The sequence below is a fragment of the Neofelis nebulosa genome, chromosome 5, assembly GCF_028018385.1.
Source record: "Neofelis nebulosa isolate mNeoNeb1 chromosome 5, mNeoNeb1.pri, whole genome shotgun sequence".
Lineage (NCBI taxonomy): Eukaryota > Metazoa > Chordata > Mammalia > Carnivora > Felidae > Neofelis > Neofelis nebulosa.
The window spans coordinates 36,798,384-36,821,247 of record NC_080786.1 but is presented as its reverse complement, the minus strand read 5'-3'; the positions used below and the strand labels follow the sequence as shown (position 1 = coordinate 36,821,247).

General features: G+C 41.8%; 1 protein-coding gene and 1 long non-coding RNA gene across 9 annotated transcripts in view; one reads left to right on the top strand and one right to left on the bottom strand.

Moving 5' to 3' along the window:
* Window positions 1-22,864, bottom strand: part of ZBTB38 (zinc finger and BTB domain containing 38) — a 172,567-nt gene that overhangs the window by 89,137 nt on the left and 60,566 nt on the right. For 4 of the 8 annotated variants that reach the window (XR_009261822.1, XR_009261820.1, XM_058730066.1 and 1 more), the window contains exon 5: window positions 5,714-5,779. The gene's annotated coding sequence lies outside the window, so the exon portion shown is untranslated. Of the gene's footprint in view, window positions 1-4,761; window positions 5,278-5,713; window positions 5,780-7,810; window positions 7,829-22,864 lie in introns of those variants that run through there. The other 4 variants (XM_058730065.1, XM_058730060.1, XM_058730061.1 and 1 more) reach the window with 3 other exon arrangements.
* LOC131511933 (uncharacterized) lies at window positions 5,429-14,930 on the top strand. The gene is made up of 3 exons (XR_009261825.1): window positions 5,429-6,029; window positions 11,185-11,331; window positions 11,782-14,930. It is a non-coding gene; the product is annotated as an uncharacterized LOC131511933 (long non-coding RNA).

The following is a 22,864-nucleotide window of genomic DNA, read 5'->3' as shown; positions in this document are numbered from 1 at the left end:
ACTAAGAGAACAGCATGTCATTCATTTCTTTCTGGAACAGACAGGACACACAATTGTGCCTGTCCATACAATGCGCTAGCCTTGTGTAGGAACCTGGATGCAAGTTTCCTGGGATATTTCATGTCACATTCCATTCTGCCTGGGTTGGAGCGGTGTCTCTCACACAGTACATGCTCAACAAGTGATGCTCGAGGAAGTGAAGCCCACTCCCGCACTCGTGGGCAAGACTCTACCACAAAGGTTTAGAACAGTCTTCAGGCAGTGGAAAGTTTCACGAGCCAGTCAAAACCAAACAAAATGTAAGGAGTCAGCCAGGCCACCTCTAACTTGTGATAAGCAAAACCCACTAGGGACGCTCAGTCGGTTGAACGTCTGACTATTGATTTCCTGGTCTGATCATGATCTCATTGTCATGAGTTCGAGCCCCGAGTCAGGCTTGCACTGACAGCGCAGAGCCTGCTTGGGATTCTGTCTCCCTCTCTCTTTGTCCCTCCCTGCTTGCTCTCTGTCTCTCTCTCAAAATAAATAAAAATAAAAACTTAAAAAAAAAAAAACTCACTATATTGTAAATCAATCTTAGAAGATGCCTCTGACACATTCTGAAGGCTTCATAGGGTCTTATGGTTTCTAACTTATACAGCAAAGCTATCCCTTTGTTCTCAGAGCTTCATCAGCAGACCAACCTAAAAGGCATAAAAGAGTCGAGGTTCTTAAAAAGAATTTCTTTAGTATTACTTGCTCGAATAGAGAAACACCACGCCAAGGAGTGAGGTCCTTAGAAAGCCATTGTTGGGCAAAGTGACCTGTAGAACTGAAGTGTTTTAGGCACTAGAGCACAAAGACAATTTATTGGCGGTATGGGACTGATCCTTCCACCATGTGCTTTTGAAAAAGTGAAAGGAAACGACTGTCTCAATGTTTTGCCATGCATTTACTTTCCGGAGTTCTTAGAAAAAAAAAAGCTCTGAGAATCCTTTCTGCTGGGGATTTCTGGGGTTAGCGCTAAATCTATGCCAGCGTTTCATCACTACCACGGCACCTTGTTAGGTGGTTTCAGGTTGGGACTGGGTCACAGGTAGTGACTTCGCTGGCACTGCATCCTGGGAATTTGACTAAGACCAGCCATCTACCTACATAAGAGGAAGCTGACCTATGTAAGGCCGAACCTGCAAAGTCGTCAGACCTGGCTCTGTTAGGCAGCAGCTCCACAAAGAAAGGAGTTTGCAGTCTGAGCATGAGCCTCCTCTGTCTCATAATGGTACCCTTAGAACGTCACCTGGCTGGGTCCATTTCACCCTGCAGGCAGGTCTCAGCCTACATGCCACCTCTTCAGGAAGGCTTTTCCTGGCCAATCATTCGAAAGTGGCTCTCTTCCTCCCAAGATATCATTCTTGCTCTTTTTTTTTTAAGTTTGTTTCTTTATTTTGAGAAAGAGAGAGAGAGAGAGAGAGAGTGTGTGTGTGTGTGTGTGTGTGTGTGTGTGTGTGTGTGTGTAAGCCGGGGAGGGGCAGAGAGAGAGGGAAAGAGAGAATCCCAAGCAGGCTCCCTGCTGTCAGCACAGAGCCCAAAATGAGGCTCAATCCCATGAACTGTGAGATCGTGACCTGAGCCAAAATCAAGAGTCAGACACTTAACCAACTGAGCCACCCAGAAGTCCTTCACTCTTGCTTTTTAAATTTCTATTTTTCTCTTTTGTGCTTGTCTACTTTAATTGTTTACATATTTATTTTTGAGCTCCCCACCCCCACCATTCCTCTCCATTGGAGGCAGGTCCATAAGAAGCAGGCCCTGATCTCTTGTTCATTACTATATTTCCAGCCTTTGGAAAATGCCTGGCTTGTAGTAGGTGCTCAATAAATTTGTCGAATGTTTCATTACCAACAAAGCTGTTTAGAACAGCATTTCCCCTGGAAGGGAGCTGTTAGAATGAACGACATGGTTGTAGGAACTCAAAGGCTTAAGCAGGATTTAGTATTAAAGATATAAGTGCTAGATCTTTTTTCTTGATCCTCCTTCCCCTACCAACCAGCTCTAAAACAGGGTCTGGCTACCAGTCTTTTTACGAGGGGATCCACAGAACTGGTTGAGGTAGATCAAGCTCACTCTAGTAGCAAGAGATGCAACCGTGGTCGTCTCACTGAGTTAAGGCTTGGAAAAGCATTTCCTATTCTCCAGAGAAAAAGAGTAGAGAACCGGAGACTATAAATCATTCAGGTAGAAAACCACAGATTTGCTCATTTTGTTTTGGTGAGAACAAAGGCAGTTGTTTGCACATTCTTCTTGTCGCACCTGCTCTGGCCTGCCCAGTATAAACACCTTAGCCAAAAGTGTAAATGGGTTAAGCATAGCCTTTTAGGCAATGAGAGGGCGTAAATGCCATCTCTGCAATCATCGGGAAGTGTTTTTGGCTAGACTAGGAGATCCAATAATAATTGTAAATGGGTAAGTTTAGAAAAGCTTTGTGCCTTGTAAATATTTCTGTGAAATATGAAGGCAAAGCATTAAGGCGAAACACAACAAAGTAATAAATAATAATTATTCTTCCATTCGCTGGTCTATTTATTAGAATGACAATGGTACAATATACTTCCTAACAGTCTTACTTGGCTTTCAACCTCCTTGAATTGTGTTTAAAATTCTTTTCGGCAAGACCAAGAGCACCATAAATGAATAATGCCACAAAAAATCATTAGGTATGAAAATCTACAAGATGACGCAACCATGCTTGAGTTAACAATAAAAGGACCAACATTTTATAAAGAAGAAATACACTGTTGAATCTATCAGGCATTCATTTTTATGGTAAAACAATTCCATTGCATCCATCTAACCTTGAGATTAAGATTCAAATAGGTTCAAAATGATTAATTTGTTCCGGCCTATCAAAATGGAAGACGTTGTAGTTGTAATCTTTCTGAATAGCAATAGTGTTTTAATTACAAATGCCTGGCTCATTATTTGCTCGAGAGCGAATGACAATTAGCTTGATTCTACTGCAACTGTTAATGCTCCTGGTACTAAAATAAATAGGCAATACTGAATCAGGTGTCCTACATTTCCCTTCATTTTATGATCTTCTGATTGATGCTATATTCAAAATGTACTTAGTCATTTTAAGTCACAGGCAAGAAGGAAAATGGCTCCCGAATAGCCAAAAAAAAAAAAAAAAAGGTATTGCAGGAAGGATATTTGATGGCAAGCCCAAAGAACGAAATCACTATGAGGTGAATCATGTTCTAATATCATTGAGCCAGAGAAAGACTCCAAGCAAAATATTCAAGTTGGCCTCAAAACAACACAACAACAACAGCAGCAACAAACCTTTAGCCCATTAGAGGTTTGGTTTTACAGACAGTGCTTTGGAATATCGGGCAAACTGCTAGAATAAAGCAGCTATTTACACAGAGGGTTCTGAGTCTCAATGTTCTTCACATTGGAGTAAACCTCAGAGAGGTTTCAGGTTTGCCAGTATCTTCCTATTAATACATCTATAAAGACGTTTCCACAAAGGCTCGATGTGCACTTATCATTGGGGGGGTGGGCTTGGCTCTCGGTCCCTCTCTGCCCAGAGCTCTGAGGTTACCGATGGAGGGATCGGGGAAAACAAGGGCATAAGCATTTTCTGATTCTCAGAATTTCTGAGATGCCTTTTGTTTCAGGGGCGCTGGTGAACCAGTGATAATGAAACTACACCTTTGTACACAAACCTTGACCAGCATTCTGGAGCACGTTACAAAGAAAAACCTTAATTTTTGAAAGTACTGAGCACAAAGGAGGGGGAAAAAAAGCTCTCCCTGTGCAAGCTTTCTCTATATGTGTAGAAATATGGCTTAATTTTTAAGGCTTGAAGACCGCATTTAAAAACGTCTAAAACCAGTGCAGACTCTATATGGGAGGAAAAAGAACTGTACAGTTTTCATTAACCATTTGTTTCTTTTTTTAAGACATTCTTTTGCATATCAGTTATTGCATTTTTAAATAAGATTTGGTTACCAAGGAAACAGGTTCTGGCCCAGTGTTAAGTTGAAACTAAAATATATTTCGGAAGTTAAGCTCAAAGGAAAGAGCCCATGAAATTATTTTGAAAAGTGGCAGAATTTGGTACTTACAGAACCATAGCTGTATGGTCTGCAATGAACCATTCTAGGGACTCTTTTTCTTTCAGTGAAGCTCTCTTTCTTCTAACAGGGCCATCTATATTTAATATCCACCACCCCCCTTTAAAAATTGTAACTCCTCATCTCTCCAAATAATAGATAAACCAATAGTATATTTGTTCTTGTATATTATCTAAAATGGATTTTGGAAGCATGTAAGTTTTTATTTTCATCTTTCATATAACACGTTTAAAGACCGCTTCTTAAAATTTAAATATTTTAAATGTTTCTTACTAAGCTTGTTTGCGCTCTTTAAAATTATCTCAAGAAAACCATTTATTTTTAGTTTCAAGCTAAAATGGAGCTGAATCAACAGACTTTTCAAAAAATTCTTTTGTTGTCTAATGGCGCCACACCTATCATATATATATAATTTTTTTAAAAGGAATCAGCTCACTTTTATAGCAGAATCATTTTGTAAGTTTAGCAAAGCTGTACATTTATATAGTATCTGAATAGGAAAGCCTATCCAGTTTAATACCCTCCCTCCAAAAAATTACAGCTGTCTTATTTAATTTTCCTTATAAAAGTCATATTTTAATCCCTCTAATATTCTTGCTGCATGGCTTAAAAAAATCTATAAAACATGCAAATTTCGACCTACCTGTGTGTATCACTTAATGCAGTGCTAGCATGACAAGACACTCAGCCATTTTTATGTAAAGCGATGGAGACCAACTGATTTCTCCGTCTTCTTGCTCACAAGTTTTAGATGCGATTGTCACACACACAAAAAAATCATACGCAGAACAGCTTGAATGTACTGTGATCACGAGAACTGAATTTATCAACAGGAAAATAGGATTGAAAAAAGAAGTTTCTCTTCCAAGGTTTCTCTGAGGCTGCAACCAAGGAGGTGCTGTGCTGAATTCTTTTCCCCTTCCTCCTCTGAGAGTTCAAAGCCCGGAGCTGACCACTGCAAAGGCCACTGTCACATTTGCTGAAAATCAAACCACTGATACCAGCACTGAAAATACAAATTTGAGAACCAACTTGTGTGCACACCATGGAGTGCATACGAGTTAAAAATAGATTCCACCTTGCCTCCTACCTGCATAATAAATATGTAAGTTTCAAGTGTTTAATTTGATATTCACATTAATTAACAATACAACATACATTATTTAAAAGACAGCAAAGGCAAGAAGAAAGGAGAGACACCATCTGGTAGCAGAGTTTTGTTGTTGTTGTTTTTGTTTTTAGGGTTTTTTTTTTTTTGGCTTTGTTTAAAAAAAAAAAAAAAGGTAAAATCCTATTTTGAACGTGATGAAAAGCAAACATCCAGAGGCAAATGAATCGGAACTGAAAGGTGATGTTGAAATATCTAAGGCTGTAATGAGGCAAAAACAAGTCTTCGCTACCAGATGATATGGCATACCGAGCATTTACATACTCACATCTGAAATACTAGGCAACGTGTAATGAATTCTATACACAGCATGCACACACAGCAAAAGCACGGCTAATCCTGCCTGCCATCTTAGGCTCGCAGAAGCAAGATACGCACTGCATGCAGACACGAGCACTGGGGAAGGAGGAGGCAGGGGACAGCTCACCTTAAATGCAGTATCTGATTAATGTTGTAAGTGACATTGCATATCAGCCTCAGAGTCTTGGTTCAACTGGGTAGGAGGGAACAAAGAAAAATGTCATCAACTGGTGATGCAAGATGAGCCCAATCACTAAACACTGTTTAGCAAACTCCAAATTCTGCAACCAGACAGTAGAAGGCATTTCGTACACTTAAGCAGAGCTGCTGCACAATGCATGTGTCCTTTTGCTTCTGAGAATCAAACAATCCTTTTGCTAATGAAGAAAATAAGCCGGAATGAATACTGTCATATCTTCTTCTTGAAGAAAGCTTTCAATACAGTATGTATCTGGTTTGGGGTGCATTTGATAGACTATTAATTTCATAGAATTGCTAACAACAACAACAAAAATCCAAAACTATTAAGCTATTGTGAAGTAAAAAATAATATTATACAGGGTATAGCATTTCTAGATTATTTTTCAAATCCTAAACGGTGCCGGCAGGCTTACAGAAGACTGCATGATCGGGCTGTCTGTATCGGTGCTATAACCTCTAACCACAAGCCGTGTAAATGTATCCTGCTGAATGTATCTGCAGTACAGAGCGGCAGATACCTCCTCTGTTGGAATTGTATTAAAATGTGAATGAATTTGCTTAAACTTAGAAGCAAATAAAATCAGCACAGAAAAATAAATTGATGCTGAATTCCTTTGGATGTACGGTATAGCTGATCATCATGAACGATAAAAGCCATCCTTAGGATACTGACCTAAATAATGTTAAGACCTGCACCAGCGTACTTACCGCATTTGCTCAGAACATAGAACACGCAAAATGATTTTTGTCCTCCCTCCCTCTCCAGAAGCTAAACTGTAAAGTAACGAGGCATTGGCAGGGATATCCAAAGGCTATATGTGTATATATTGTACATGCTGTCAGAAAAGAAATGGTGTTGTGCTGAGATGTGATGTTTCTTTGTTTTACTTTGAGGCTTATCTTAGCTATGCTTGCACGATGACATTGACATCATGGAGGTCAGGGCTGACACTGGGGTGCCATCCGTTTTATGAGTGAAATGTTTTCCGAAAATTAAATCTCATCTACTCAAACACCAAATTTCATGTCTTCTTCAATACCACCTCCCTACCCCCGCTGTTCAAGATTGATGGGATCTAGTTTGGCTGTGTGTAATAAATTGGAATTGCCTTCTGTAGAGACTCCAATACATAATTGTAGGAATTAATTTTTTAAACAAAAAACCTTTAAGAATTCTTATGCATCCCCTTTCAGTCCTTTCTATCACACACACACACACACACACACACACACACACACACACAATTGAAGCTCAAATTGCAGTGAAACGTTTAACATGTGGAACAAAAAATGTGGAAAGAGCTGCTTATTCAGGATTTTGAAGAAATGCCTAATAAGCAAATACTGTTTAGCTACAAAACCAGTGTCACCATGTCCCCAAAGAGAGGAAAACAGCATAGCTTGCTAGAAAAATTTCCTCCAGAAACTGCCGGCAGGTAAAAAACAGAAAAGCATTTCTTTTACCATGCTGTATAAAACAAGAAGTCTTTTATTTTTAAGAAAATAGAACAGATTCTTTTCCACTTTCTTCGGCTACAAAGAAACCATACCCACCCCCACCCTTAGATCCTGGACATAAGCCAACATTTTTATAAAATGCTATGAGCCTTATTTTGAATATATATTTACGTTTTTCTTCTTATCTCTCCAAAATTCTTTAATTGTCTTGTTGTGTCACTGAATATACTAATGCTAATTAATTTTAACACGTGCAAAAATGAATTCATATTTTCTGGGGTTGCTAGTTTCCTAGCGCCTCGATCTTCTATAAGGACTGGCTAAAAATAGTCAGGTTAGCAAAATATTCAAGTTCCCCAGAATTTTTTTAAAGGAGAAATTGTATTCAAGCATCTTAACTTAGGTGCTAGGTTTCACAACTGGATCTTTTGTTTCTAGCTTTCATTCTACCTCGTTTCCCAGAACCCAAGTGATTTTCAGCTCCGTGTGTGGAAAGCACCCAGCCCATCTCTATCCCATACACTTTAAAGTCTCCGAGCTGGGACGTCCAGATGGTCGCTCATACCTGAACCACACCGAATCCTCTTCTCTTTGGAGCACATCTCTCCCCCACAACTACTCCAGAAATAAACGTGGCTCTGACAGAAACAGTAGCTCCTGGTCTAACACCAGTGGTGGAGCCATCTCCCCCACCCCCACAACATTGCTCTATGAGCTCTGGTTAGCATTGACAGCGACAGAAAATTAGAATGGAGTGTCCTTAGGCTAATTCCTCCTTTACCATGGGGGTCAAGAATTAGACTCTCAGGCTGAGTTACAAGGTACCAATTTAATACACGGTCATCTAGAAAGCAGGGTCCTCACGGTGGGGTCAGAAGAGGTAGAAGTGAACACCTAGACATTTGGTGCTGTTAGCGTCTGTTCAGCTCTTCCCTAGTAATAACATCAGAAAGCTAGACAATCATGTTAAAATACTCACAAATTATTATCAGGTAGGCTAGATATACACCACATGGAATCAACTGTGACCACATAGAACTAAGTCGCTGCCTCCTCTGCCTGCGATAATAAATGACAGTGACAAGGACAGTAATCCGCATCATGCTCCCATGAGATGAGCGAATAGTGTTATGTCCTCACAGGGGAAGGGTGGTGAATGTGGTCAGGTCCCCTACTGATACTCGTAAACCTGATGCCAGGGCAAGTGGTTTCCAAACCTCCCAGTGGGTTCCCTGTCCACCCTCTGTCAAAATGAGCCTAAAAGCCACATATTGGTTTATTCTATGATATTCTAAATATGCGCAATGAGCAAACTTGGCCTGTTTACCAAACCTGCTTGGGTTAAACAAATCTGAATTGTAGTTAAAAGCATTCAGATTGATGGGCTTGTTTAGGCAGACATTCTTGACTAGTAAATCCTGTTTTGTACTTAAAAAAAAAACAACAAAAAAAACAAAACCACGCTCATGCCTGAATTACTTAGGCTTTGTCATGATTACAAGTGGCAAGGGTATGTGTTCACTTATGATTTTTAGAAATAGCATGCTCCTCATCAACATCCTCGGGGCACATACACAAATATTAATTTAAAAGACAAATCCCTTTGGGGCGCCTGGGTGGCTCAGTCAGTTAAGCGTCTGACTTTGGCTCAGGCCATGATCTCACAGTTCATGGGTTCAAGCCCCGTGTCGGGCTCTGTGCTGACAGCTCGGAGCTCGGAGCCTGGAGCCTGCTTCAGATTCTAGGTCTCCCTCTCTCTCTGCCCCTCCCCTGCTCGTGCTCTGTCCCTCTCTCTCTCTCAAAAATAAAATAAACATTAATAAATAAATAAATGACAAATCCCTTTTCCGTGATAAAAATTTTAACCTGTTTCTGCCACTCTGAGGAGTCAAGTATAAGGAGCCCTAAACAGCCTGGCAGGAACAGGACAGAGATGGACAGAGACAGCAGTGAGGGGTGTGCCTTTCACTTTGATTAACGTTCTTCCTTGCCCACAGTTTCATTCCTCTGCAGTCTTAGCTCATTTTATTTTCAGTCCTGCGGGTTAAAGTTAAATTGCATGGCTTATGCAAAGTGCATAATTCAAGTATGAACAAAGCTTGACTCTGTATATTTAAAAAAAAAAAAAAAAAAAAGGAAAGTCAGGGCACTGAGTCCCAGAGAAAACCTTGGTTTATAAACATTTGGATTGGTTTGCACTATGTTACTACATTCACTGCGTTAAAAATTACAGCTGGTTTCCATTTACACCTAATATGGACATTCAAAGTTCTGGGTAAATTTGTTACCAGGTTAGGCCATCCTAAATCTAAATTTTTGCAAATGAAATGTTCAGCAAATTCAACATTTTTGTTTAAATTCTTAGCATTAAAAAGTTTAAAAAGTTTTATGAGGTTATTACATCGGTCTATAATGTATTTAGTCCTGGAAACAACATGGTGACTTAATTTATCAAGGACTAAAAGTGGCTTTGGATGATATTTTTACTTAAAATTTTTTGAAAGTCTGGTGCTATTTTAAACATCTATGTCTTGCCTATGGAGCTGGGCAGGAACTTCTGTTTCCTATCTTAATCAGAGCTAAGTCTATAATAGCTACCATTTATTGAGAACCTACTACATACTCAATATTTGGCTATATTATATTATTTAATTCTAACCCAAAAGGCTTCAAGGTGAGTATTAATTATTATCAACTTTGGCTGAGGACCTAATTGGGATTTCTAGTCACATGGGAAATAGCAGAGTTAGGATTCAAATCTAAGTCTGACCAATTCCAGAGTCTAGGTCTTTCCACCAATCTTCAGAGGATAAAACCTCCTCCATCCACATTCTGTCCTGATGTAGGAAACTTCTTCCTGTCAGAATCCTGGTAGATGGAATCCCCACTCTCTGAAGCCAGGACTAATTCCCTTTATATGAACCAGCCTTGATTTCCCAGGCCCTGGGAACTGTGGGTACCTAGGGCCATCAACTGGAGACAGGCTGGACCAGCAGGTGGAAAAGAAAATAAAAGGAGGAATTCATTAGACCAGGTTGAAAAGTTAAGAGTAGAGAGCAGATTAACAATTTTGGTCAGAGATGTGTCGTAATTTGGAAATGTTTTATGAGACAAAGTAAGTGGGAAAGCTCACATTTCCACCTGAGCAAAAGCCTTCACCAGGTGTCTTTTCATGTTACAGATGAGGAAACTGAGGCTGAGAGGAATCTAGTCACTTGCCCAAGATCACACATTTAATAAGTTAGCCCATTTGTTATATTAAAAAGTATATCTTGTTTCCTTTTGTACCTAATAGATTCAGCATGTGTGAGTAAATTTGTTATCAGGTTGTTAGAGTGTTCTAATCTAAATTTTCAGTTAGAGAAAAATCAGTGTAGCAATCAAGACTGACCAGGTTCCCACTTACGAATAGTATTTTTGTCCTGAACAAATAAACTAAATTGGTATTATGAGTTCCTTCCTCAACATATATTGAACACGGATTTTTCAAAAGTCTAACTTTTGAGTAAGAGATTTTCTTCAACCATGGTTAGTGTTTCAAATGCATGATTTTAGTGATTAACTCTCTCTGTTAGCATCTGTACATTTTGCTCTAAGATCCCTTCTGGCTCTGAAGTTTGTAATTCTAAAAAATCTAGCCCAGCTTGCTTTCCAGGTCGGTCTAGGCCAAGAGCTAGACTCCAAGTCTCCTGCCTCCTGGTTATGTGGCCAGCTGACTATCTTGCTCGTTGGCAGTAATTTTATATGCCAACCAGATGGCTCTCAAAGGGGGCTTTCTAATCAGCTCCACTCTGCCTGGGAATATGAGAGGAGGATTATGTTGCTTGGTGCTCATGAGGCAGTAGAATGAATGGTTGAGTAGACGGACAGGACTGAGGAATCTGAACTCTGGGAAGCCTCCAATTCTTAGACATGAGTTTTCTTACTTCTATCCATTAGGATCTGTGTAAGATGTGGGAACGGAGTACATACTTGATGGCAAAGATGAGGCAGCAAACCATGGGGACCAAACTGAGGTTATCTTCTAGGAAAGACCTAGGGGAGACGGGAAATGTGAACCATGCAGTTTTCAACAGAGAAAAACTGGTGAGTGACTTAGGGTTGGGAGGGAGACTCTGACCGACAACATTCTGCCCCACTTCAATCCAGCTCTCCTGTGGGACTATCCTCCATACTCCTCACCACTGTTTTGATATCACTACCTCAACGTTAGCAGCAGAATAGTTCCTGCTTTTCTCAGGGCATTTGCAACATGGCACTAAAGGAAAGAACAACAAGGTTTTACTAGATCCTGAATTGGCAAGACACATATTCAGTAAGATGGCTGAGTTTCTTCTTTCTTGAGAGACTGGCAAGTAGGGTGAAGAGGGAGGATGGGGATGTAAACTAGGGTGGAGGAGGAAGAATTCTCACAGATTGGTAAAAGCCACCCTTTGTGAGAACATAATCCTCTCCTAATATCTTCCCTTCATCCTGGGCAGCAAATACTCCAAGACTCAACCTGGGAACAAAGCCATTTGTCTTCTCTTCTTTCAGATAAAGACATGGCTCAGAAAGGCCATAACCATGCACCTCATCTCACCAGAGCAGCTTTAACAAACCTCAGTGAATCTTCACTTCCTTCGGACTGAAGATAAAGGCAGAATAAGTTTTTGTTGATTGAATTATCTACCTTTAATCACGTCTCTGGCTTGCTTCCTGCAAGATCTGTGTATCTCCCGCGGCACCCAGAGCGTTGTCTGATGCAGTGAAGGGGGCTCATATGGGTATGCTCTTCACTGACCAACACCAACTTGGGAGTTCCCTCTCTGCTCCCATCACTACCAGTGGAATCTTTAGCTTTGTCTCATGAAGCCATTTCCCAAAATAGGGGAACTTGCTCCATGAATTAAGGAATGGACCTAGGGGCTAAAAATATCTATGGAAGTCTTTCAAGTACTTAATCACTTGTTTCCCAAAGGGAGTCACAAATTGTCTGGCAAGCAGACCACAGGCTTTGTTTAAATCTGTCCCTCCCAGAACAGAAAAAGGGAGACAGAAATAAGAATGGTCTGACAGCAATACCATTGCCTCCAAATTGTGCCTCAACCTTTCCTGGGCCCTCAGCGTCAGAACATGTTTCGTAGAACTATAGCATGGGCAAGGCAGTCTGCAAGATGCCATCTCAACCCTCTCTTTGAGGTGGAAAAAAAATCACGTTCAAAGAGAGTATTATATCTGAAGACCTCGGCAAACAGGATAAAAGCCCTATTCCTTAATTTCTAGTACTCTGCCCTTTGTAATGCAACATACTGGCTCAATTAAAGTTCCAGGCTTTCATTTAAATAGGTACTTATTGGGGCGCCTGGGTGGCTCAGTCGGTTGAGCGTCCAACTTTGGCTTATCTCATGGTTCAGGGGTTTGGGCCCTGTATTGGGCTCTGTGCAGACAGCTCAGAGCCTGGAGCCTGCTGCGGATTCTGTGTCTTCCTCTCTCTCTGCCTTACCCTGCTTGCACTATGTCTCTCTCTCAAAAAATAAGCAAACATTAAAAAAATTAAGAAATAAATAAATAGGTACTTATTAAATGGTTATAGAAAAGCAAGTTAATGAAGAGATTCTGGTAAGACAGCTATAACTTATTTCTCAATTCCTCTCACAAGAAAATGTTATAGTATACTTGTTTAATTTTTTTTAAAGCTCAACTAAATATAATTTTAAGCAAAATAGTAAATGTCAGCCAAAATATCACCTGAGACCAAGGGTCACTTCAGAAGTATCAGAGAAGTAGGTTTGATTGCCATTTAAGTCAATCAGATTAAGTTTAGCCAGCTGAAGTAGGCTTTATCCTATTTGGTTTGCAAAAAAGAAATCTCATGAGTTAGCATGAGCAGCTAAAAATAAGTTGCAGGTTTCATTTTCCGTTGTTCAGTATGGTTTTGAAACCAAAAGGTGCAGAGCTAGGAGATTCACCAACGCCTACTGAAAATCAACAATTCAAACTGACACCTTTCTAGCACACTGCCCTGAACTATGGAACAAAGCCAGGCCCAAGAAAGGTGCACCTATGTCCCTCTCACCATGGTCCCTGGAGATGAATCTCCATAATAACACACGGCAGGAAGTTGGGGGCTGAGGCTCATCCTAAGGGACAGTGGCTTATGCCTGAGTGTATTGTCATATCTGGACAGGATGCCACATAATCCGTCCCATATGCTCAGCTTCAATCTTAGGTGATGTTGGGGACCCCTCAGCAAAGCAAGGGAGTAAATAATGCTAGCATTTCATTAAGATGGGGACCTGAAGGTAGTGAGCTCAGCAAGTACCCCTTGACCTAAATGCCCATGGCCTTGTGCAATTCCATTCTGTAAACCCAAGCAGCTCATGAGAAGTTTAATTTCAAAATTGCCTTTCCAGGGCCAAATCTGGCAAAAAGGTGTTTGACAGAGGCATACATCTTCAAAGGGAAGATGGCCATCTCACGCTGCAGCATTCAGCTGTGGCACAAGGCTCAGAGAGAGCAGTGTAGCTATAAGAAAGCCCTCAGCTGAATGAGATTGAAAGGGGGCAAAGAAGGGTTAATCTCCTTCCATTAGAGGAGGTCCCATTTGGTGAAGGTGAAGAGAATAATCTGTATGAAGAGCAGAGAAGACAAAGAGCCATTCCAGAAAAGAAATCACCGTGCAGGGGCAAGAAGGATGATTTGTCCTAGATTTTCATCGTGAGACTATTTCTTAGATCTCTGAGTCTTTACCTCGCTTTGAAGTTACAAGTCTCAGGGAGGGGAAAGGGGGCATATTCACACTCTCTGTGCTGGAATACTTGAGCTTTATTCCATCTGAGATGGGCTGTCTCTGAAAAGCAGAGGGCGAGGCCTTAGAAGGCTACCCGTAAATCAGAAAGTGGCAAAATAAACAATAGGAGTTGTTCGTAAAAGAGAGGCCAGTGGCTGAATCCCCCTTTTCTGGGGTGGGGAACACCCTCCCCCCCCTTTTTTTTAGCTTCAAAATAGTTTTTAGAAATTGCTTTTAACAACATTTTTGGAAATAGATTAAGAATCACAAAACATGGAAAAAATAGTAGAGTAACTAAATAACTTCATCTGGCTTCCCCCAATGATAATACCATCCACTAGCCTAGCACACTGTCTAAACCAAGAAGCTGACATTGGTATAATACTATTGACTCAGGCAAGGACCTTATTTGGATTTCACCAGTTTTTGTATGGGTGTGTGTGTGTGTGTGTGTGTGTTTCTATGAAATTTTATCACATGTTATTGATTGGAATAGCCATCATCACAACCAAGATACAGAACTATTCCATCACCACACAAAAAAACCTCCCCCCCAAAAAAACAACCCGTGCTAACCTTCTTAGAATCACACTTTCTTAGGTCATTAAGTCATTTATGCTTTCTTCCAACCTCTGGCACTGATCTATTCTCAATCACTACAATTTTGTCTCTTTGAGTTTGTTATAAATGGAGCCATATAGTATATAACCCTTTGAGATTGGCATTCTTTAACCCAGCATAATGCCCTTAGATCCATTTAAGTTGTATGTAAAGAGTGTGTGCCTTTCCATTGCTGAATAGTTTTCCATGGTATGGATGTACCACGGTTTTGTTATCCATTTTCCCCTTGAAGGACGTCTGGCTGGTTTCCTGTTTTAAGCTATCAGAAATAAAACTGCCATGAATATTGATATACAGTCTTTTGTGCTAGCATAAGTTTTCATTTCTCTTGTATAAACACTCAGGAGTGGGACTGTATGATATATGTATGTTTAACTTTATTGGAAACTGTTTTCCGGAGTGGCTATACCATTTATGGTCCGACCAGAGGTGCAAAAGCCATCCAATTTCTTCACCTCCTTGTCAATTTTTGGGAACATCAGAATTTGTTATTTTAGGCATTCTGATAGACGTGTAGGGATTCTTTCTGCTGGTCCAGTCAAGATGGCAGTCAATTGGGGGGTGTCTTCAGAGCTTGGGTGCGTTGCCTTCTGATGTCTCTCACTGTTCCAGATTTCATAATACTTGTCTACATAGCAGTTTGAGCTGTCTGGCATTTCAGTGATGGAAAATGGGGCTCTTGATATGTGGTGAGTCTTTAGGTTTGACCAGTTGCTCCTGACTACAATAGTAGGACATCACAGTCTGGGGATGCTGGGCTTCTTTGAGGCAGTACATCTTGGCCCAACAGGTAGACTTGATACCAATGACACTCTCCCAAGAGGTGATACAAAAGCCACGATATGGCGGCCGTGGAGCAGAGACAGAATTTGCTTGGACCAGGGTCGTCCAGCAGCTTTGGCCAGAGACTGTGTGAATGCTTTTTATTCTTAAAGTCAGCTACTCATTAGCAAGGTGTGTGGGGAGTAGACATGGAGTCAGCACAGACAGGGAAGAATGGGATCACCAGCAGCACTCGTCAGATCACAGACCCCACTGAACACTTTCTGCCCTTGGACTTCCTACTCTGTTGATAATCTCAGATTTGCCAGCAGCATGTGTGCACCTTGTCTGGATGTCACAGAACTCCAACATCTATCTCCTGGGGGTTAGATCTAGAGGTACTGCTGTCACCACCACATGGACCTTCTTGGCCAAGGGATCCAGGTCTTGCCAGTAATTAGAACTCTATTTGGGCCTCCTGGGTGGCTCAGTCGGTTAAGCATCCGACTTCAGCTCAGGTCACGATCTCGTAGTCCGTGAGCTCGAGCCCCGCGTCGGGCTCTGGGCTGATGGCTCAGAGCCTGGAGCCTGCTTCCAATTCTGTGTCTCCCTCTCTCTCTGCCCCTCCCCTGTTCATGCTCTGTCTCTCTCTGTCTCAAAAATAAATTAAAATGTTAAAAAAAAAAAAAAAAAGAACTCTATCTAAGCATCAGAAGGTGCTTCAGCCAAAGAAGTTGTAAAGGATGCCAGGGAGATAGGCTTTGCATAGAGCCAACATCATAGTGATGACAACTGCTCCAGCCCTGTCTGGGAAGTCACCTTCCATCTGTTGTACCCCTGAGTGAAGGGAGGTTGTAGAACTTCCTGGAATCCATACCCATCATCTACAAGTTTGGACCAGAAGGCCAAGAATGAGAAAAGCAGTGATGCTATGTGGGAACAGCCAAGAGACCATGAAGACCCTTCACAGAAGCAGTAAAGCTTAGTGATCAGAGGCAAACTCCCTGGTGCCTCTGCGTTCTGGCTCTTGCACTTCACCTGGTGCAGTCACAGGCGGAAGATGTGGACTTGGCTGTGGAGGAATCTAAATAGTGATTTATAGAACCTAAACATGAACTAGGGACCATCTGGAACTCAGCTATTTGTGGAGGCTGAGCATGAAAGCAAATGATATGATGGTGACTCCCCCAGAAGCTGGGGTGGTAGAATGAGAAAGGTCGGCCATATGCCATCAGGTGACCAATAGGCATGGTCTGATGGGCTTGAGCAGGGTTATGCAGCAGGATGGATGCTCACACCTCCTTAGAAGGTGGTAAAAAATTTTTTTTAATTTGGTTGTTGTTTGTTTACTATGTTTTCTGCTCTAACAGAGAATTTCCCAGATTTCCCAATTTCAGGAGCCTCTTCTCTGACCCACTGCCCCTCCTTCGGCCAGGTGCTACTACTCACCTGCTGTCAGAAGGCAGCCTGGTGCACAGCACCTCTCAGATTTAAAACGGCAGGCACAGCTATGGACAGGTACCTCCCCAGACAGTGAAGTTATGTGATGGGACTCCATCCTTGAGAATGAGTCACACAGCTCCCCTCTAGCTCTGGCTTTGTCTTCTTTTGCAGTTAAGATCTGACTACAATATGAGTCTCTGCTCTTTTGCATTCTGACTCTGGACCCGGCCTCCTCTTCTGCTCTTGTGCGTGGCTCTGAGTGGCTGCCCCTGTCCTCTTCGGTCCAGGTTCGATGTTACCACTTCAGGGCTTAGGGTACACAGTGGCCTGGTCTCATTAGGTGACCAAGGTGGGCCCTTGGGCCCCTCACAGGGTCTGGGCTGCCCATACAGGTCCTGAGATATGGCCCTGCCTATAAGAAGGCAGATCAAACTTTCCTGGTTGAGGCAGAGTCTCTCACATGAGCTGTCTATCTTCTCACTGGGGCCTTGTCTCTGCTACCCTGAGGTTGGGGAGATCTAGGCCCTGCTTCTACCCAAGTCCTTGTTTTACTGCTGCCACTGAATCTCTGGCTAACCCCCTGGAAATAAATCATTCTGGGTCTCAGTTATCTCATATTTACAGTAAGGTTTCCCGATTCTCTAGCTGAAAGTCTTTCAACTATACCATACCACAATTAAGAAAAAATCTAAACTTCAGAGGCCAAAAAAGGAGCCTTTAAGTTAAATTCTGGTTTAGATATACTATCTCAAGACTCTCTGTTTTCTAATAAGTGTTTGCTGAAATGAATGTTTATTGAATTGAATGCAGCATATCAAGAGGCTTTAACGTGTATAAGGATTAGGAGGGTGTATTGAAAAGCATATTCCTAGGTCCCGTCCTTAGAGCTTCTGATGCCACTCGGGCCTAGGAGCATGCATTTTAACATGAGAAACTGAAGGGGACTTAGGTTTTGAAATAGACACTGGTGACTTTCTGGAGGCTAATTTACTGATGTGCATTAGGAAATTTAGAAACAGGTCATTTGACCTACTGATTCAATTCTAGGAATTTTCCCTAAGATGTCCACAAAAATTCATCCACAAGAATGTTTACAGATTGATAATAGCAGAGCATTACAGCCAATCAAAATGCCCATCAAAGGGGTGACTGGGTGACTCAGTCGGTTAAGCGTCGGACTTCGGCTCAGGTCATGATCTCCCGGTTCAGTTTGTGGGCTTGAGTCCCGCATCTGGCTCTGTGCTGACAACTCAGAGCCTGGAGCCTGCTTCAGATTCTGTGTCTCCCTCTCTCTCTGCCCCTCCCCCATTCAGGCTCTGTCTCTCTCAAAAATAAGCATTTAAAAAAAAAATGCCCATCAAAAAACCCCAAAAAGGATAAATTAAGACATATCAATGCAAGGGAAACACAGACGTTAAAAATCAAAATTTCAGGGGTATGTGGGTGGCTCAGTCGGTTGAGCGTCCAACTTTGGCTCAGGTCACAATCTCACGGTTTGTGAGTTCAAGCCCCACTTTGGGCTAGCTGCTGACAGCTTGTCAGCAAAGAGCCTGTCAGGAAACACTGCCTCAGATCCTCTGTCTCCCTCTGTCTGCCTCTCCCTCGCTTGTGCTCCCGCTCTCTCTCTCTCAAAAATAAATAAATAAATAAATAACATAACATAACATAACATAACATAACATAACATAACATAAAAAAAAAAACCAAATTTTCACAGGCCATTTAGTGACTTGGAGAAATACTTACAACATAATGGAAGTGAGGTAAGAAAAAACATAAAATACCATGTCAAATAATTTCTATATGTGAAAAACTGGAAACAAATACATCAAAATGGTAATACAGAATTGTTGCTTGTTTGTTGTATTACTGGAAGCTGTTGTTTTCTCCTTGATATTTTTCTGTATTTTCTATTTTTTGTATAGTAACTAGTTATGACTCTTTTTATCTGAAAAACAATGATAAGTATTTTAAAAGAAACAAAAAGGAATTCACCTCATGTAGGGTGAAAACGGAGGGAAGAGACTCCTCTTAGGAGTCCAGCCCAACCATGGCCTGGCTGCAGTAGAAGGACTCAGACTCTGGCTGGTGCTTGGGGTAAATTTCAAGCTACATTCTCTCTTGTGAAGTACCTTGGAATAGTTGATGCCAAGGAATTTGGATCAATGAGAAAATCCTTTCACTAGATACTGCTTTCCCCGCTACATTCCAAGATAACAGATGACAGGATCTGGGACATGGAGGGGAGTTCACAGTTTAAATGATACCTTCTTTACTGCTCTTGGGTTGAACTCATGCTTGTTGACTCTGTATAATCCCCCGCCCCATTAACACCAAACAGACAGACTGCACTCAGGCTTAGGGGCTTTGGGACAGGCGATGGACTCTTTCTCATTTGGGAGACACCACCCGACGTCAGTGCTTCTGTGGAGTGGTTTCAAAGCCTCCTGTGGTCAATGCACTGGGAGCCCCCTAAAATGCCAGGAAACACCATTTTTGTTTTTGGTTTTTTGGTTTTTTTTTTTTTTGGCAGAGAGGTAGCTCAAATCCATCCTGTGTCACAGATTTCAGTTCCCGCCCCCCCCCCCCCCCCCGGGTCAAACCTCTCTCTGAGTAACATTATAAGCCTCTTGGTTAGGCTTCTGGCCTATAGTCAAACCTTTCCGAATGACCTTGAAAATTTTACCCCACATGCTGTGGCTAGCTAGTGAGTGGTGCTAAGGATCTCAGAGGAAAGTCAATTGAGAAAGACCAAAAAATGTTAAATGATGATACTTACAATATTAATACCAACAGTAAAAGTCAAAGCACCAATGCTACCCATTATTATAATTATTTTCATCAGTATCTTGACTTGCTATACATTGTTCTAAGTTGCCCAAACCATTTTCCCCCCCAAACCATTTCACATATTTTACTTTATTTATTCTGACAGAATCTCAGTTTTACATCCTTTAAAAATACCATTTTGGAGGCGGGAGGAAGCTTTCAAGTTCTGATGAAAAGCAGAGGCTTCTTGAGTTAAAAACAAAACCGTGAAGTCTTCAAGTGTGGTGTTTTCCAACTTCGTTCTTGACAAGAAATCGGGGGATTTCAGCATGAGCAATTACAAAGCCCTATTACCATGAATTCTTAGCTTTGGTGAATATGACGTGGCCTTATTGCAAAATCCTCTAAGTGGAGTAAAAGAACATTCATAAATGCCGACCCAGTGTAAGAAGAGGGCTTGTATTTCTGTGCTATGAAAACTATAAAACCTCTGGCATTAAAAATAACCAACTGAGGGGCACCTGGGTGGCTCAGTTGGTTGTCTGACTTCCACTCGGGTCATGATCTCACGGATCGAGCCCCACCACATCAGCCTGTCTACTATCGGCACAAAGCCCACTTCGGATGCTCTGTCCCCCCCCACCCCCCTGCCCCTTCCCCCTCTCACGCAGGCACATGCTCTCTCTCTGCCAAAAATAAACATTTAAAAATAAATAAATAGGGGCACCTGGGTGGCTCAGTCAGTTAAGCATCCCACTTCAACTCAGGTCATGATCTCACGGTTTGGTTCCTGAGTTCAAACCCCACGTCGGGCTCTGTGCCGACAGCTCAGAGCCTGAAGCCTGCTTCATTTCTGTGTCTCCCTCTCTCCCTGACCCTCCCCCACTCACACTCTGTCTCTCTCGCTCAAAAATATATAAGCATTAAAAATTAAAAAAATAAAACAAAAATAAAGTTAAAAAATAACAATAATAAAAATAATCAACTGGTCTAGGTACTATCTATGTCAGCCTGCTGTGCACGTCCATGCCTGCTTATCACAGATTAATTGGTCCAGGCTAAGCTCTTTAGGTGACCTAAGCTCTGAAAAGACTATGGTGCCCCAAATTTTAATTATACCCCTCACGTGGAATAAACAGTTTTTTAAATAAGAAAATATAAAATTAAAGAAAAGTCTAATTTTTCCCATGATGTCTACTTTGACACTTTTTTGAAAATGTTGAAGATCAAAATATTTACCAAGTGTATACCTTGTCACCCCTACCGTGTTGGTGTGTTTGTGAGGTCACTCAGCGTGCTACAACAACACTGTGGAGGGGTCACGCTGACAGTACTGAAATTCTGATATGGCGATTACACACCCCTCCCTTTCATGCTATCAATACAGGTAGACAGGAGTAATCAGGAGATTGACCCCAGCCCACCCCCTCCACACATACACTCATATGTCACTTCCTACGTACTTAGTGCTCTGAGAAGTCACTACCACATGGCGGTTGAAATTTATCAACTGGGACTGCTGAGTCTCCCAAGTAAATGGACTGTGACATCTTTCCTTCTTGGATGGCCTTTGGCCTTGCCCTTCCTGGCTGACTCCATTAGACAGGGGCTTCCAGCAACAGATCATCCCCACCTGGCTCTAGCTTTTGAAACCTAGCATTTGTTCTCAACTTACTCCTTTGGCTGCACCCTTCTAAGCAGGCCCATTGAACTTGGTCTTATCTTTAGCTTCCTCCACCAGCCCAGCCAGCTTTCAGTTCAGTAGATACTTCCAGGACAAACCCAAGGCGCAGCAAATTAACTCTGAGAGACTGAAGCATTTTTGCAACAATTCAACTTACTCTACTCCACTTCTCCTTAGACCATTCCTGATGTGAGAGCACTGGGCAGCGGCAGAGGTGAGGCAGCAGTGATAGGAGACTAGGCCAGGCACCAGTCTCCATGAGAGCCCTAGAGGCTGTGTCAAACTGGCCAGTAGCTGCCTTCCCACACAATGGACAATGTGTGCTCTTCAGGGTGTGGGTGTGGGCCTCAGAAATGTCAAGTCCAGGGGCAAAATACAATCAGAAACCAAGGTATCTAGCCAGATATTGACAACAGAACTACAGAACTATTTCAGGCAAAGACTCAGGCAAAGTCCATTTTTAGTATATGCGCTGCTGAAGCAAGCATGTGAAGTCCGTTTTTACTGGAGGTCTTTATGCTGCCTTTGGGGCATCATAAGGTACCCACCATATGGTTTCTGATATTTACCAGCAGGGGAATTTTGCACTAAGACCAACAATGGTGAAACAGCTACATAAAACATAAAATTAGCTCAGAGTTCCCTAAACAGGGATTATACCCTTACCACTCATTATTTCAGTACATGTTTTTAAACTTTCCCTGAAAAGAAAAAACTAGAATTATGTATCAAATCCTTAGGGTTGCACTAATCTCTCCAGCCTGAGCCTTTTAAATCTATTTTTAAATATTTCTCTAATAACTTGGTTTGAAGATCTCATTTCAGTCAGGGATCCTACCCCTTACCCCAATCACACACCTAAGATTAAAACACTTGCCAAGATCTGGAGTAGATCAGGCAGGATAGCTTCCCAAAGTTCCCAGAAGCAGACAGAACCATGAGCTAAAGAAACCACGAGCTTTCCAATAGACTACTGGGGCTCAAAGTTGGGGGAACAGAATTCTGTTGGACAATTCCAACTAGCATGACTACACCCAGAAGCAGGAAACAATGCCAGAATGATCCTAGACCAAGAGGACCCTGGAGGGGAAAATAAGGGAGAGAATGTCCTTCCTCATGTACTGGTCACTGGCAGCATGGTAGTGCTCATAGAAAGGCTCAGGGTTGGAAAGAACAGAGGCATCTTGAAAAATCTCACCCACTGCTCCTTGCCCATATGGCTAGATTTTACCTAAGAGAGTCAGTCAGGGAATACTAAATACCTGATAATTTTTTGCTTCTCCCACTAATTCATTCTGCTATCTTATCCTTGAGCATCTCTAAGCTCTTTATTATGCTGTGCCAGAGAGGACAACCTCTTATCCAGAAACTCTCTAGACCATTGCTGGAAGTGGCTGCCTCCCTGGGAACTACATTTCCCAGATCCCTTTGCAGTTAGCCATGGTCATGTGACTGAGTTTTAGTCAACCAAATGTGAATAGAAGTGTTGTACATCCCTTCTAGGCATGGTCTGTGAAAACCTCCCCTGTGCTCTTATTCACACTCTTCTTCTCTTTCACTGGGGAGTG